At 38.1% G+C, this 18,297-nt stretch overlaps 1 pseudogene; it reads right to left on the bottom strand.

Moving 5' to 3' along the window:
* Positions 1 to 5,640: 5,640 nt before the first annotated feature.
* On the bottom strand, positions 5,641 to 7,291 carry LOC132229322 (protein SETSIP-like; annotated as a pseudogene).
* Positions 7,292 to 18,297: the final 11,006 nt, after the last annotated feature.

Below are 18,297 nucleotides of genomic sequence, written 5' to 3'. Positions count from 1 at the left end.
CCCTGCCTTGAGTGTGACAGGGGATGGTGCCCCAATCCCCCAATCAGCCCTACCCTGAGCATGACTGAGGGTGGAATCACAACCTCCCGATCTCCCTGCTCTGTGCATGACAGGGGGTGGGGCCCCAACTCCCCAATCGGCCCTGCTCTGAGCCAGACCAGGGGCTGCACCTAGGGATTGGTCCTGCCCTCTGCCACCCAGGAGCAGGCCTAAGCCAGCAGGTCATTATCTCCCGAGGGGTCCCAGACTGCGTGAGGGCACAGGCCGGGCTGAGGGACCCCCTTCCCCCCCTCCCAAGTGCACAAATTTTTGTGCACCGGGCCTCTAGTTTTATGAATAATCATTGTTCCTTGATGTGACAACTTTTGAAGCCCATGTGGGTAAGGTATGCCGAAAGCCCTGACTTCACTGCTTTAGTAAAGCATACTTAACGCGGCCTGAGCATTCAAGGAGCTTCATTATCTTGGCCATCAGTATGGTTCAAATATCCTTCCAATTAGAGTCTTTCCTTGGATTATAATCTATATATATCTTCCCTGGTATTAAAAGCTGCAAAACCTACTAAAGTTTGGAGTTCCCAGGGCTGCCCTATACCCATGTGGAGAGACTTACATCTGTGAATTACACCCTGACAAGATGAACAAAGCCAAGAATTTGAATTCTTGGATACAGGTTTGCTAGGAGGGCATTTATACTGTATCCTTTGCTGTAGCACAAATATGTTTTTAGCTTAAGTTTATATTAGTACTTGTAATATTGGAACTCAGTGGATCCTAATACAGATCCAATCATTGGGTAAAAACTCTGAAACCATTTTAAATAAATCAGGAAACAAAAGGCAAAATAAGGGCCCTTGGAGCTTAGGAAAAAGAAAGGCAGAGAGAACAGGCCTGTGGGAAGAAGAAGTGGCAAAGGGCTGTGTGCTCCAGAAAGAGCATGCCTGGGGAGAGAAGGGGGAGGGAAACCACAGGCATGCTCTAGAGCAGCCGTGGGCAAACTACAGCCCACCGGCCGGATACGGCCCGTTTGAAATGAATAAAACTAAAAAAAAAAAAGACCGTACCCTTTTATGCAATGATGTTTACTTTTAATTTATATTAGTTCACACAAACACTCCATCCATGCTTTTGTTCCGGCCCTCCGGTCCAGTTTAAGAACCCATTGTGGCCCTGGAGTCAAAAAGTTTGCCCACCCCTGCCTAGAGTCTAGAGAGAGTGAGCACTCACTGGCTCTTTTGTCTTGAAGTTCTCAGGTGAGGCTCTTAATAGAATGTTCATCAGCTTTCCAGGTGTGTTCCTTTATGGTCATGGTCTTTACTGATTGCTTGGTATCAGGGTAGGGGGTCATTAGTTATTAAAGCTGATCGTAATGTCACCAATAGTATCATTTTGTCTGGTTTGCTGTTTTTCTGGACCAGAAGCTGAAATGCAACTGAGGCCTAGATATTTTCTCTAGTTTGACCAAAACTCTTTCTCTGTGGTCAACAGACCCAAGGCTTATTATTTGATGCTGGTCAGAACTGTGCAAGGTCTTAAATAGGAGTCATATGAGACTATTCTCTGCCCCCCCTTAGTCCTCCCTTAGTGGGGTCTACTGCATGGCTGGCGACATGCCAGAGGAAGAAAGATCAGGGGAGGGTCTGAACCACATGGCCAAGGATATTAAAGGTCAGGGGGTAAACTACATGACCAGTGATATACTAAGAGAGAAAGGTCACCCCTGGGTGGGAGGTCCCACCCTGCAATTGTCTGTTGCTAGGCACCCAAGGTTCTTTGCCATGGGTGACCTTCTGTATCTGGTCTATCATTCCTATTCGGTGCATGTCTAATTGTCTACCACATCGCAGTCATTCAAAGGTAGTAATGTAGATAGTAACATAAGTAAAACCTCATGATAAAATTAAAACAAGACAAGTGAAGCTTTCAATAGTAGAAATAAGTTTGAAAGTCATTTTTAATCCTTTCTGAAACAAAGTAGATTTTAACTTAAATGGAGCAGCTTATAACTTAAATAAATAATAAATTTTATTAAATTATATATATTATATATCTTGTGATGTGTGTATATGTGTGCATACTTGTGTGTTTATTTACTTCTTCCCTGATATTCTAAATTTTTCCACCTCTGTTTTCAAGTAAATTTTTTAAATATGCCTATTTCATAACTAAATAAATTTGAAGAATAACTTGAACTTTTATCTTTCTGGTTCAATTATACATTACTGGAAACAGACTGAATAACCATTCTCATTCATTTTTAAAAAAGTCCCACTAATTGGTACAGTAGAAAGCATGTTATATTGACTCAGCATGTTTCTGTATTCAGAATGTTAACTTTTGCTAAAGTTTAGATAACTCTTTTTTGAATCTATTTAATTATCCTAGACTACTTTTCTCTTAGGAGTTACTCACAGAACAACAGAAAAAGAAGTAAAACACTTTTTTCTTTTATTCCTACTGAGTTCTATTTAATCTTTTTTTCTTTTTTCTTGGCTAACATTTTAATATTGAAACTCAAATCTAAAATTAATATGAAATTTTACACTCTATGTTTTCTTAAGTAATATCAATTACACTTTCACCTTCTCTATGAAACATTCTCTGATCATCTCAGTTGAAAGTAATTCTCTCTTGCTTGGAGGTTTTGTAGTTTATATTGCCAAATATCTTGTTTGAAACTTATAATTAAACATACTTTTGTAAAATTGATTTTTAGAGAAATGAGAAAGAGAGAGAGAGAGAGAGAGAGAAATATGTTGTTCCACTTATTTATACATTCATTGGTTGCTTCCTGTATGTGCCCTGATTGGAGATCAAAACCACAACCTTGCATATTGAGACTATGTTCTAAACCAACTAAACTACCCAACTAGAGCCTAATTAAGTTTCTTTTTAAAATGCATCTTTTATATAGTGTCTACTCTTAGGAATAATATATAATTCTTTCTTGGTTTCTTTTCTTCCCTATATTACCCAATTATTTCTATTCAACATGAGCTCATAAATACTCATTGATAATGGACCACAATTCATCACATCTAACAATATAAGAAATGAAAATGTGTATCTTCCTAAAGAAGAGGTATATACATACTATGTGTAGATCTCATCATCACAGTATTCTAGATACACACTATCCATGGCCAAATTGGCTAACAGAAATCCCTTTTCCTTCTTCAAATTTTCTGAAAGTGGACCATACACTCTACATTTCAGGAGCTTCAAGGACACTCTTCCCTTTTCTAGGATATACAAAAGAAGATAAATTTGTAAGCAAAAGGGAAATATTATTCATAATGCTGTGTCTTAAGCTGAAAAGTATTGGGAATGATTTTTCATAGAGACTAATGTTTAAATTGTAAGTAAGCTTAATGTAAAAGATAGTTTTATTCTGTTTTAGTGACATTATTAACTAAAAGGATTTATTCTGTATGATTTGAGAGATGGGGCAATATGCAGAATATATTTCCTTTGAAAAAATGCTTTATGTGTTTCCAACAATTGACTTGCATTAAAAACTTTTATGCACAAATGTTTGGTGAGTTTGGGACTGGCTATACTAAATTCTTCCCAATCTTAAAGTAGATTGTTTTAAAAATAGCAATACCAGCATAAAAGCTATATAATGTTTCAGAAGAAAGAAACAACTACTAAGGAAATTTTCTATTTTGACTTTCAACCCTTGGCATAACTCTTTCACAGAGCATGGAGTACATTTTAGCTGAATATTCAGGAGGGGAAAATATGACCAGTTAATTTGAATATATATATATATATATATATATATATGTATGTATATATATATATATACATATATATATACATATATATATATATATATATATATATATATATATATAGAGAGAGAGAGAGAGAGAGAGAGAGAGAGAGAGAGAGAGAGAGAGAGAGGTCTAAGACAACATGCTTCACTGATAATCTGAAAATTCAGACTTAAAGAAGGAAAGAAGTACAGAGAGAGAAACTATCCATTCTTTTGGAATTATTAATGCTTTCTAGAAAGATCTTGATCACTTTAAAATGTTTCCCTCAGGTCTGATTCATGCAATTCCTTTGACTTTTTAAAGACTCCTCCTGAAATGTCAGTCACTTCCTCTTTATAATCTATTTTTAACATTCACTCTTATTTAAACATGTCAGTTTCTCTTCTTGAAACCAAAGTCTTTGGAGGAGTTCTTAGTCCATGACAACATAAAATGGAGTGAGTGCCAGATAAGCCCCTCCTGGGTAAGTCATTTATTTTCACATATTTATTGCCTGTGTGCTTTATTATATCAAATTAATAAAATCTATAAAATGTTTCACACTGATGCCCCTATAAATATTTAGTCTGGTCATCCCTGGCATCAATATTAATTAAAGTTGCTTTGTAAGAACTGTTTACAAATGTTTTGAAATGTCCAGATGATAGTTGTATAAAATGCATCACATTGATTAATATTTATTACCTCTTTAAAATTTATATAGTACTATCACATTGAAACTTCGACATTTTGACAAGAATATGATTTTAACACTAGAAGAAAAGGGAGGAAAGAAAGAGTATCTTAATTTTTAGGTCAGCCCATGCCCAGGGATAAATTCTATGCAATTAGGTAAACGTGGCTTAAAAAGATGACTTGAAATTTGTAATTAATAGTAGCACTCCTGTCTCTTGTCCCCCTTATTTTTCTAGCTAATTTTTACTCTCTACTTCCCCTAAATATTGATTTCACACTTACACTCAATGGCACCCACTCACTTTGTTCTGAATCCTATGACACTCTGCTCCCTCTTTCTTGGTCCATCACTCTGATATTCATGTTCCCCCTCTACTCATACCAACGTGCCTTCTCCCTTTCTGACACATACATTTCTATTCCTCTATTCTCCTTCCATGTATGTGTTATTGTCTTTTTCACATATAACTTTTGGGTGGAAAATTTATTTCAACTTAAATACATAATGGTTTGAGGAATGAGGGTCTGTTCAATTTGGGAATTTTACACATGGGCAGGAATTTCATATTTAAGAATTATTTTCTATAAATTTTATAAAAGACTATTGGAAGAAAAGTAATATACTCCAAGAATAGGCAAGATATGGTCTAACTTAGTAATTATATTTTATATCAATAATCTTACCACATATAATGAGCTTTATGAAATTTGCTTTTCTTTTCCATACGCACTTAGTAACTTTTTAAACCTTTATGAAATGCTACATTATTTTCCTGGGATCAGCACAGCAATTTCAAGGACTTCTCACAAAAGGAATTGTGTGTGTGTGTGTGTGTGTACACATTTAGTTTTATTGTAACAAAGCAACTTGTATACTTTTAACGTTTAAAACTGAGCATCATCTTTCCTTTCCTGTGAAACAAAAATAAAATTTTAAAATAAATAGGAACAAAATTACAATAGAGAAATGTCAATTCTGAGTAAGATCCTACAGGTTCTGCTGATTCTCCCATTGAGCGGCAGGGCTCAAGTCATCATTAGGAGAGAATTTTATTTAAAAAGCGTCATCTTAGACTGCAAGGATGTCCATTAAACATCACAATTAAACATACCAAAGGAGAAGCCATGCTGTAACATGCCCACTTAACCCACCCAAATATCTCAAACCCACCCTTTGCTGACCTTCTATAGCACCCCCTTTTTTAAGTCTTTTTTTCTCTTTTTTTAAACAAGAGAAAGTAGACAGACACATGTTGGTAAATGCTAACTGTCCATATTCACATAGAGACAGTGTAATCTCTGAGCCCAGTATACAGAGAAAGGAGGAAAGAGCTAGAATTCTATGCACTACTACCCAGGGGCCCAGCCACCCCCAGCTCCCAGCAGAGCTAAGGGAGCAGAAGGTTTTTCTTTTTTCCCACAGAGCATGGTGGTGTTGATTCCATTAAATTTTTCTTGAGACAGGAAAGGATAAAAATGAATTTGGAACAGAAAGGGGCAAAGATTCTTTTCCCACTGTATTCTGCTCAAGGTACACCCCCGCCCCCGCCCCCCCAAATAAGGTGAGAACCATGGTGTAAAGGAGAGAAAAAGTCCTCAAAAACAGGGCAACTGAGTACAAGAGGGGGACAAAATAAAAAATAAAAAAGGACTGTAACTTGCTCCCAGGGACTGGAGAAAATTTTAAAAGAGGTTGGAATCCATCACTGTTCCTTAGTCATCTTCTCCTTCATCTTCCTCTCCTTCTTCCCTCTCATCATCATCTTCATCTTCTTCACCTTCATCCTCATCCCCTTCTTCAATATCTTCCAACCTTTCTTCTCCTTCTCCTTCTCCTTCTCCTTCTCCTTCTCCTTCTCCTTCTCCTTCTCCTTCTCCTTCTCCTCCTCCTCCTCCTCCTCCTCCTCCTCCTCCTCCTCCTCCTCCTCCTCCTCCTCCTCCTTCTCCTCCTCCTCCTCCTCCTCCTCCTCCTCCTCCTCCTCCTCCTCCTCCTCTCCTTCTCCTTCTCCTCCTCCTCCTCCTCCTCCTCCTCCTCCTCCTCCTCCTCCTCCTCCTCCTCCTCCTTCTCCTTCTCCTTCTCCTTCTGCTTCTTCTCCTTCCCCTTTCCCTTCCTCATCATCCACATCAGGAACCAAGTACTATTGTAATGGATTTGGCCAAATGTCATCTTTGATGACTTCTCCCAACTCATCTGCACCTGCATCAGAATAGTCAGTGAACCAGGTAAAGAAGCTTTCTCGTTCCTCATGCTGTCTCTTCCTGCTGGCTGTATTTTGTGTTTGACTTGAACGTTTTGTCAGATCCTTTCCAGATTTCCATTTGATTTCAGTGGACTTTGATGATGGATCACCACTCTCATTCAGATGAAACTCTTTTGAGAGAACTTTATTTTCGAAGTAAGGATTTTCATCAACATTAAAATCTGTTCTGTAATCTGATTTAATATCTTCAAATTCTGTCACTTCAACTCTTGTCAAATAATGCAGTGCCTCTTCATCTTCTTCCCCAAGCAGTGCAGACACTTCTGGATGGTTGACAAATGTTATTACCCCAAAATTTGGGATTTGGGCAATCAATTCTGACCTCTTCTGAAAAAATGGTTGGCAGAGTTTGTTATATTTCTGTTTTACTTTCAAAATCTCCTCACTGGCTTGTTCATTAAGTCTGTCTATTTCATTTTGTACTTCATCAATATGTTCAATCGCTTCTTGCTGTTCTTTTTCTCCTTTTGGCATGTCCTTAGGGGTCGGCTTCTTCTCCAGCTTGGGAGCTGGAGGCAGTTTTGGTTTCTTTCTTCATTTGAAGTGGGAGCGAGGACTGATGTTTGGGGGCCATTCTGTGAGGAAAGTCCGAGGATCTAGGCGCTGGGAAGTTGCCAGACACAAAGGCACACTGAGCACTCAGAAAAGTAATTTTTACTTTTTAGAGCACTTTCAGGGTCAAATGCCAAAAAGACCTGGATGCTTTTTCAGAAGCAAAATATTTTTAAATGATCTGAGATACCCAAATGTTTAGACACCATATAAAAATAAAAATAAAAATTGACTCTATTAGCTCTGTTTTCTAATGGATATGGATTACTTAAACTATCAGGCATTATAAAGCAACTAGAGGCCCAGTGCACAAGATTTGTGCATGGGTAGGCTCCTTAGGCCTGGCCAGTGATCAGGGCCTATCTGTGGGGTGACTGGTGGTGCAGTCAGGGGCCCCCACTGGCACCCACCTTGGCTGGCCTGGGACTGCCCACTCGCCAGCCCCACTGCCACTACCAGTTGGGCCTGTGGGCTGGGGGAAGTTCCTGCATTGAGCATCTACCCCCTGGTGGTCAGTGCATATCATAGCAATTGGCCATTTGGTCAATTTGCATATTAGTCTTTTATTATATAGGATAAACTTGACTATTTTTTGGTAATTTTTATGTGTGCTTGTCAGAGATATCCTATTCTGACTTGATAATCACCTGTCCACACTCTATAAACTGTCATATAATTCAAAAAATATTCTGGCGATTTATGTCAATAAAACAGCATTTATCTAGTTTATTAAAGATAAATCTGATGATATCTTAATATACACAAAGGTTCTGTCATATAAAAAGTCATCCACATTTACACTTAGGACTTTAAAGCCAGGACATAGAGAAAAGTTTCTGTAAAAAGGCTCAGCTTGATAAAAATAGCACTCTGGTTGCATCGCTTCTCAGAAACTTGGAGAGAAGGAAAAGACATTGCGATAACACATTTGTTATTGGTTGAGGAAATAAGCAAAACTTTCAGATGGTGATGTACACATTATCTTAATAGTTGAATTTGTTTTCTATTTCATGTTCCATTGAAGATTATAATTTGTCTTAATATGCTGAAAAGTTATATAATTTCCCTCCAAGATATGATCAGATATGGTCAATTCAAATTCCATTTCCCTAATGAGATTAGTAATAAATACAGTCAAAATGCTATAAAGAAACATCAGCCAAGCATTTTACACCAATTTTGTCCATGTTTTTTTTATATAATAACTATCATTGTTCTTAGTTTTGATAAAAACGAGGAGTATAGTATGAATTTGTATGAATCTATATTTCAGCATAATTTTAAGATAATTATTATGCAAAAATAGAGTAAATTTAATTCTTGTCTTAACTCTAGTATATATAGGATGTTCCCCAAAAAATGTATACACACACTTTGAATACTTACAAAGGCATCGTTTATTAAAATACATTTCATTTTAAAAATTGAGCTATTAGCTGTTAAAGTGTGTATACTTTTTGGGGGCACATTCCTCTCTAGAAAATGAATTTATCTTTCCTCCAGAGTGGTTGAGAAACGTCATTTGAAGACATCCAATCAGCCTTAAACTAACTATACCAAAAGGCTGTGATTCATTAATAATTAAATTCAAGATGAATTTTAACAAACACTTTAAATAAACTTTTAAAATGCAATATTTGAACACTAGAAATTTGAATTAATTTTTATTACCAATTTAGAAAAATAAAAATAATTCAGTAAATATAACTTATATCCTAAACTTTTAATTAATATCAAGGACTATTTTATTATCATCATGAGAAAGCAAAATTAAGAAATCAATTCATATGACAATATGAATGATAACTTCTGCCGGGAGCCGGTCCATCCTTGCTGTTTCAAGGGACCTGGCATATATGGCATACTTTTCTTAATATGTTTGCTCACCTTCTTGGCGCTGTGTTTTAACCAAAGTCACCTCTCCGAGAAAGGTTGAATCCCCAGGTAGGGATTTTCCCCTGAAGTTAGGGAGGGAATAAAACCCCTCAACTAAGTGCCAGGCGGGTAATTAATCCCTTTAACTACAAACAATCATGCTTAAACTACATAATCTTTTCTCCCTGGAATGGAGATAAGAAACGCCCTAACCTTTGTAATAGAGATTGATAGGATTGAATCAACTGGTATAAATACAGTTGTAACAAGACAGAAAGACTCAGAACTCAGGAGACAGAATTCAGAAGACAGAACCTACACGGAGCCTAGAGACAGAAGAACTTCGCTGGCGAGAGCATGCCAGAGGATCCTGGACCGGGACTGGCCTCGGAGCCTAGAGACAGAGCCTAGCGGGAGAACATGGCAAGGGATCCTGGACTGAGCCTGACTACAGAGATATGGCAGGGGAGCCTGGCTGGAGCCTGGTGACCGAGCCTGGCTGGAGGTCTCGGACGGAATCTGGCTGGAGAGCCTACCAGGAGAGCATGGACACAGAACTTGGCTGGAGATTGTGGCTAGAGATCCTGGCAAGGCTGCTGATCAACTGAACACTGCCTCCGTGTCCTTCCTTCTTCGCCGACTCCGTCCACACCTTTGGGGACCCCTGGACCCGCTGGGGTTGGACCCCGGCATATGGCGCCCGAACAGGGACCCCTAGGTAAGCGCCCTGAACTCGGGATGGATCGGACTCCACCGTAGGAAGAGGGTGGATAGTCTTCGCCGACTCCGTCCACACCTTTGGGAACCCCTGGAACAGGATTCCCCTAGGTAAGCCCCCCTCCCCCATTGAGAACCCCCACACTCGGGACGGATCAGACTCCACCGTAGGAAGAGGGTGGATAGTCTTCGCCGACTCCGTCCACACCTTTGGGAACCCCTGGAACAGGATTCCCTTAGGTAAGCCCCCCCCATTGAGAACCCCACACTCGGGACGGATAGGACTCCACCAGGGTGCTACAGACCCCCCTATAGAGGATAAGTAGGGTGAGAAGGTGGATAGTACAGAACTTAGATTGAGAAGATGTGCCATACTGAGTCCAAAGAAAGAAGACTCTGTATTGATTCTTAGATTGAGAAGATGTGCCATACTGAGTCCAAAGAAAGAAGACTCTGTATTGATCTTTAGATTAAGAAGATGTGCCATACTGAGTCTAAAGAAAAAAGACTCCGTATTGATCTTTTAACATATATGCTTATTAGCAGAGGAATTAAGGTTACTCCCAGTCAGACAGAACATTTTATACAAGAAATGCGTCCATGCTTTTCTGAGGAAGGAAAGGTGCCGGAAAGGTAAATGTAGAGGCATGGGAGAAGGTAGGCCCAAGGAGCCTTATCCTTAACCTCACTGCAGCCTTTCCACCCTGGGAAAGTGCAGGATTGGCAAGCTCTCCCTGGGGTGATAGATCAGGACTCAGGTAATAGCAGAAAGCGCCAATCCTACTCTTAAAATGGATACAAGAGAGCGTTTCAGGTTTTTCTTTTTAATGCTTGCTTTTAAAAAATAAAAAAGGGGGAATTTGCCGGGAGCCGGTCCATCCTTGCTGTTTCAAGGGACCTGGCATATATGGCATACTTTTCTTAATATGTTTGCTCACCTTCTTGGCGCTGTGTTTTAACCAAAGTCACCTCTCCGAGAAAGGTTGAATCCCCAGGTAGGGATTTTCCCCTGAAGTTAGGGAGGGAATAAAACCCCTCAACTAAGTGCCAGGCGGGTAATTAATCCCTTTAACTACGAACAATCATGCTTAAACTACATAATCTTTTCTCCCTGGAATGGAGATAAGAAACGCCCTAACCTTTGTAATAGAGATTGATAGGATTGAATCAACTGGTATAAATACAGTTGTAACAAGACAGAAAGACTCAGAACTCAGGAGACAGAATTCAGAAGACAGAACCTACACGGAGCCTAGAGACAGAAGAACTTCGCTGGCGAGAGCATGCCAGAGGATCCTGGACCGGGACTGGCCTCGGAGCCTAGAGACAGAGCCTAGCGGGAGAACATGGCAAGGGATCCTGGACTGAACCTGACTACAGAGATTGGCAGGAGAACCTGACTGGAACCTGGACACTGAACCTGACTGGAGAGCCTGGACAGAACCTGGCTGGAGAACCTAGCGAGGGAACATGGCTACAGAACCTCGCTGGAGATCCGAAACAGAACCTCTCTGGAGATCCGGGCTGGAGATCCTGGCTAGGCTGCTGATCAACTGAACGCTGTCTCCGTGACATTCCTTCTTCGCCGACTCCGTCCACACCTTTGGGGAACCCCTGGACCCGCTGGGGTTGGACCCCGGCAAACTTCTATTCTGTAGTGCATGATAACATCATTCAAAAAGAAGTCAATGATTCTTAAAAGAGCAATTTGTAGGTTTCTCAAATTGCTTAGTCTAAGATGCAAGTTTTTTATTTTTATTTGTTTGCATTGCTACAAAGATATGATAGTAATTAAATTGCATCCACACATAACAACATGTAGATAGAGCTGTGTTGTGCATAAAGGAACTTTATATTTTTTTATGAACAGTTGAAGGTAATCATATTTGCACTCCATAAAGTCCACTTTCCAATTCATCTGTTGCCATATAGTTGAAAATTTACTTCTGCCCTTTTGTCATTATTTGATACCCTGTTCTGTAACAATCTGCTTGAACCTAGTTGCTAAAGCAATCAAAACATCCATAACTTTTAGAGAATTCTAATTGAACAATGAAAGCACCCTGAGCCCTCTACCAAATTATCAAGAGCTTATCAGCCACACTGTCAATAACAGCGTTGTGTTCTCTTGACCAGTTTCTGCACTTCAGAATGAAAGACACTTCTCTGTGCTGAAGTGAATTAGGGATTATATTTTGTAAGAACCACTATGGGTGATGGACGCCTAAGTGATCTCCTGCTGCTGGCCTTGGACCGTGAAGCAGCCAAGAATACTAATAGCAACAAACCAAGAGCAGCTTTTGCTAGTTTAAGATCATGCCAGTCTCTATTGAGGTAAACAGGGATTTGATGGATGCAATGATCTGTCTGCTCTTACAAGCAGCACATAAAACTTATTTTAAATTGCTTATCCTCTTAGATTTCATCTGAAATGCAGGACAGACTGTGACAGAACTGATGATAATATTGGAATACGACTTTGAGGCACACAATTAAACTAGCACACTGCTTTTTTATCACTGTGTCTTTTTGCTTTCTGTCAGTTACCATCCCTGCAGAATTTAATGAAAGCAAAATAAAAATTTAAAAGAAAAAAATCAAATGAAAAAAGTGATGCTTCGGGGAAGACCTACTGCTTCAAATCAGGGATGAAGGGAGAATATAGCAGTGTGGGTTGCAGAAGCAGCATTTAGGGCCCTCACTTAACTGTTGATTTCCCCACTATATTCTATCAGTATGTGTGTGTCTCAGATGTGCGGTACCTTGCAGCAAGAGACTCTCCTAGAGAGAAAAACTGTTTTCAGACTCTCTGTTCTGTGGCGCCTTCCTCGCCAGGATTCACAAAATGAACTCTTGTTTTCCAGACTCAGCATTTATTCCTCTTGTGTTTTGCTACTGAATAATAGTTATGTACAGTTTGGCCTAAAAATGGCACCCTGGAGTGAATCGTTGTAGCAGTAACTAATGTGAAAAGTTGATTTACAGATTTCCCTGTGTCAAATGTTCATTTCATGGCATTATCACAAAGCATTTCTTCAAGCAGCAGAAAAATAGAGGACTGACATTTCTAGACTAATGTGCTGAAATTCTTGTAAGGAAGGGTAAGAACCAGGCAATAAAACAGTAAGTGCAGAATGAGGCAAAAGGAGGTTTATAGTTGTGAGTATGTGAAACACAGTTCAATATTGTGCTATTCTTTAGTAATTATTGTATTATTTTCTACACAAACAGCTGTAAATCTACTTTTGTTCTATCCTGTATTTATGACCAATGCTTCCATACCAGAAGGATGGCATCATATCCACTTGGAAAATGCCAAATATAAAAAGTATAGCTTATCAGGGACAAGCATGGGGTATAATGGTTTTATTAGTCAGATTCGCCTCAGTGAAACCCAAAGCATGCATAAAAGAACCACTGTCTTTCCGTGTACAGCTGTATCTTGTTGTATTGTGATTCATTTTATTGTGTTTTACAGATGTGGGATTTTTTTCAAATTGAAGACAAGACCCTCCATCAGCAAAAAGAATATGACTCACTTTATTGCATCACTCACTTTATTCAGAAGCCCCTCAAACCTATGTTTCCCTCCTTCTTTGTAATCCATCACCTACTCAATAATGTTTATCTTTTTTAAAAATATATACCTTTATTGATTTAAGAGAGGAAGGGGAGGCAAAGAGAGATACATACATCGGTGATAAGAGAGGATCATTGATTGTCTTCTTCCTCCACGCCCCCTACTTGGGATCAAACCTGCAACCAGGAATATGCCCTGACCAGGAATTGAACCGTGACATCCTGGTTCATAGGTCCATGCTCAACCACTGAGCTAGGCCAGCCGGGCAGTAGTGTTATCTTCACTGCCCTCAAACCCAATGCTGTTTCAATGATTTTTATTCTCTCTCCAAATTCTAAGTTCTTTCCATCTCAGGCTATATCTGGATCTTCATTTCCAACCTACCCAGTGGAAAGAAACCTCCTTTCCAATAGTCTCCCATTGGTTATGAACTGGTGAATCATTTAAACTAAGTCATTAATAAAAGACAATTCTCAATGTGTAGCTCCTTCCAGGAACAAAAATCCGATCTGGAATTAATAAAAAGGGAGAAAATGAAAGAACGATGCATGGAGGCAGTATATTCTCTTTTATGCTCCTCAAATGTCACCACATCCTAAAGGAAATGTGTTCTCTCTCATTTGGAATAACTCTCCCGAGAGCACTCTCTTAAAATGAATCCATGGAAACAACATGCATCCCAAGGTGCTGAGGACAATCCCGCTGGGAGCCTACACTGTACTCCCTTGTGGACTGATTAAGGCATTGCATCTTTGCTTCTGGTAGAAGGTGGCACATTATATCACTATGACAGATAGCTGCTAAAATTGAATTCTCTCTCTAGTATAATAAGCAAGATATCAGAAAATTTGCCTAAAAGAGTGAATAGAATTAATTCAAATAATTGCTTTTGTTTAGTTATATATTTTTTTACTTAGGTGATCTTTAAATCCCCTTTGGGTTGTATATCTAGCAACTGCTATCTTTATGTGATAGCACTAAGAGATACCATTGACCTGGACTGCAGACTTATGGATGGACCTCCTAAAGCCGGGTTTATTTCTCAATTAACCTTGATTTACTAGCCTAATGCTAGGTGATAATGGAGGAGAGCTGCCTGCAAATTCTCTAAATCACTTTGTATACCACACAAGAGATACTCTGTAAACAAATATCCCTGATATAGAGGATCATCGATACAAAAATCAGTTTAATGCTTGCTATGAAAATGTTGTTTTCCCTCACCTAAGCCACTGCTGAAAATGATACCAAAATAGTTATAACCATAAGCATATATCATATATTTACATAATGCTTTAGAATTTTCAAAGAGGTTATGCATTTATTATCCTATTTGATTCTCACGACTACATGGGATTTTTGAGAACTTGTTTGGAGATTCTAGGAGGGGAGCACAGTTACTCTTATACCCTTGATGGAAGACTGTGTCCCCTCCTCTGGGGGGAAGCTTGTCCTCTTTGACCTAGGGTACAGCTGTGGGAGGGACTCACATAGATCAGTGAGGGAGGAGGGGGACACCTGCTTAGCCAACCAGATCAGCCAAATCAACCCTGGTGATCAATGGGGTGACAGATGTCGCAGCCAGATTGCCCTTACATCCTACATTGAATTTTTGGATTTAAAAACAGTATATAAATGTTAATGGGTTATGCAATAGCATGAAGTATTGTAGAGCTAGTAAATTAGAGAATATTCTTAGCCTGAACATGTATATTTGGATTATATTTTAGCATTTTATTGCACTTGTTATAATATTTCTTACTATATGAAAAGATATATAAATATATAAAGTTGATACTTAGTAAACAAAGAAAAACTAGGATAAAACCCAGATTTTCTAATTTCTTTTGCAAATGCTCAATAGGCTTCCCTCTGCACTTCACACCATGATATTCTGACTCCTATTTAAAACGAACAACCTCCATCATCAATTCAGTAACCAAAGCTGCCAATATTGCCAGTCTTTTATATACATGCCGGAAGGTATCAATGACTGTGGATTTGGACATGTGTCCTCTTGAATTATCATAAAGTGTTCATGGAGTTCTCACAGTGTTTGATGATACTGTTTTAGGTCCTACTGAGAAAAGTGCACTGTTCCCTGCTAGGAAGATTTTATAAAGATCAATGACCATCAGATAGTAATTATTTATAGTATTGATTAATATAGAGTTTGTAATGGGAAAAGGAGACTGTTAAAACTAAAATAAGGAGCATATTACAAAAAAACCTCCAATATTTAAATAATTAATTATATTTCTCAAATTAGATTATTCCTTAATTATAATTTGTACTATATGAATAGTTTTAACAACTTAGTTTTTCCCCATAATCTAATATTGCTTTCTAAAGCTAATCTGCCTGAGTTAAAAATAACTTTCCAAACATGATAACATATTATTTGTACAGATTTAATAATTTTCCCCAAAAATTATATTGATGCTTTTTATGTTTAATATAAATGTTGATGCTGGAAGTCAGGTATTATTGTAACAATTTTATAGATAGATTCACAGAGAATTAAATTTATGTGTTTTTTTTTAAAGTTTTTTGGAGATTGCACAGTATTTGAATATACCGAGTGCTGACTTGAGACAATTATTCCACTAGTACAAAGATGTAATTAAGAAAATATAAAACCAAATGTCAGGTATGTCCAGTCACAAAATTAGAAAAATTGTACACATTGCTCATTGTTATTTTCTCTTCATTGCTAAAGAAACATTCATGATAATAATTATGCTTTGGGGCATATCTGCCAAGAAGTACATTTGGCAATTTACTTCATGAAGGGTTCTGTTAAAAAAACAGAAATACTGAAAAGGCAGTGTTCTGGTTTAGTCATTACGGGTTAGTCTAATTTTGCTGGATACTTTACATGTTTTTAGAAGTTCACGAAACTCAAGGATATGTTTTTACTCCAACACAGACTTCAAATCAATTGTCAGTTGTTGTTGTTTTTTCCTAACAGGCATTACGTAGAAGTTTTATCAAAATTTTTTATTATAGCTCTAACCGGTTTGGCTCAATGGATAGAGAGTTGACCTGTGGACCGAAGGGTCCCAGGTTCGATTCTGGTCAAGGGCATGTATCTTGGTTGCCGGCACATCCCCAGTAGGGAGTGTGCAGGAGGCAGCTGATCAATGTTTTTCTCTCATCGATGTTTCTAACTCTCTATCCCTCTCCCTTCCTTTATGTTAAAAATTCAATAAAATATATTTTTAAAACGTTTTTTTTAATTATAAAAGTTAAACATAGGAAAATAACCCTCTTCCTCTTCCATATCAAATAAGAAAAGTCACATGATCTATGCTCAGCCAATCATTTAGAGATATTAACTTCAATAGTTTGTTTGTAGTTAGCAATTGAGATTGCTGACAAATTCAGGACTAGATAAAAAAATGGTATGTGCATAGGTGCACATATATTTATCATGTTTTGACATTTTAATGTCTACAGCACACACAGATTGTGAAAAAATTGCTTAGATTCATCCATCCTTCAATTGTAAAATATGTCTTTAGTGTGTCTTCATCAATGCTGTTTTGGTCGAAAAGAACAGAAAACTAATTGAGTCAGCCATTTGTGAATAGATCCATAAAACAAAGGTAGAAAGAGAGACACTTATTCCACTGAAATAAAATGATAAAATGTAAGAAAGGAGGTAGATGTGGTTATTTTTGAAAAGGAAAAGCAGATTGGTATGGGTGGTGATGCTGCTATAGCCCTTAATCTCCCAGGAAATGTTTGATTGATAAGACAGAACATTAGAGCTCTGGGCTTCTGCTTCTCTGCTTTGAATGCTAGAGATAGGAAATGTGAAAAATATCAAAAGATGACTGCTTTTACAGGAAAAATGGAAAGCGTGACCTTGCTATTGTAGGTGGTAACATGACAAGCTTGATAATCTCCTTCTTTCTCTTGAATCATCAATTTCACTTTTTCTTCTGAGTCATTTCTACCAGGACAGAAACATGCTATACTTTACCCATTAAAAAAACAAACAAACAAAAAAAAAACCCACTATTTTCCCAGATGCCTCTCTAGTTATTAGTTTCTTTCTTTCTCTTTATCAAAAGTTGTCCAAATAGTTCTCTCTCCTTACTGCCTGCACTTTCTCAATTCCTACTGTTGTGTTTGGATTTCTTCCAAGCCTTTGCCCTAATTTTTATCAAATCACAAATGACTGCCATGTGGTCAAATCCTGAGTCTTCATCTCTATCAGCACTTCAACAACTTGTCATGGTGGTCACTCCTACAGTCATGAATCATCTTCACTTTGACTTTATGAGCTCATATACATCTGGTTGGCGTTTGGCCTCATAATCCATTCTTGTTTAGTCTCCTTTCTGAATATTCCTTATTTACCTAAACTTTAAATGTTAAATTATATTGGGACTTCAATTTTAGACTTTTTTCACTACATTTATTCCACAAGTAATCTTATTTGGTCTCATGGCTTTAAATGGAATCTCTATAGACTACTTCCCAAATATATGTCTATACAGATGACCTTGCTTCCTTAACTACAGCCTTAACTATCCAACTGCCCATTCAAAATCTCCCTGCAGATACCTACTTGGTAAATCAAACTTAACTGAGTTGGGACTACCCCAAATGTTTTACTCCTAAAATCTTGCCCATTTTGATCAAGGCAACTCACTCATACAATTGTTTAAACTAACATTGGAACTGTTCATGATTTTTGTTTATTTTTCACACTCAAAATTCAATCTATTATCAAAATCATGTCACTGAAACTCAAAATGCATGCCAAACTCAGCTACTCTCAATATCTCCAGATGAGTTCCAGGAACCATTGTTTATACTGAGCTAAGGAAATAACTTCTTAACTG

Source organism: Myotis daubentonii, chromosome 3 (genome assembly GCF_963259705.1).
Source record: "Myotis daubentonii chromosome 3, mMyoDau2.1, whole genome shotgun sequence".
Classification (NCBI taxonomy): Eukaryota; Metazoa; Chordata; class Mammalia; order Chiroptera; family Vespertilionidae; genus Myotis; species Myotis daubentonii.
The sequence above is the reverse complement of the archived record's forward strand: the minus strand, read 5'-3'. Positions and strand labels throughout refer to the sequence as shown.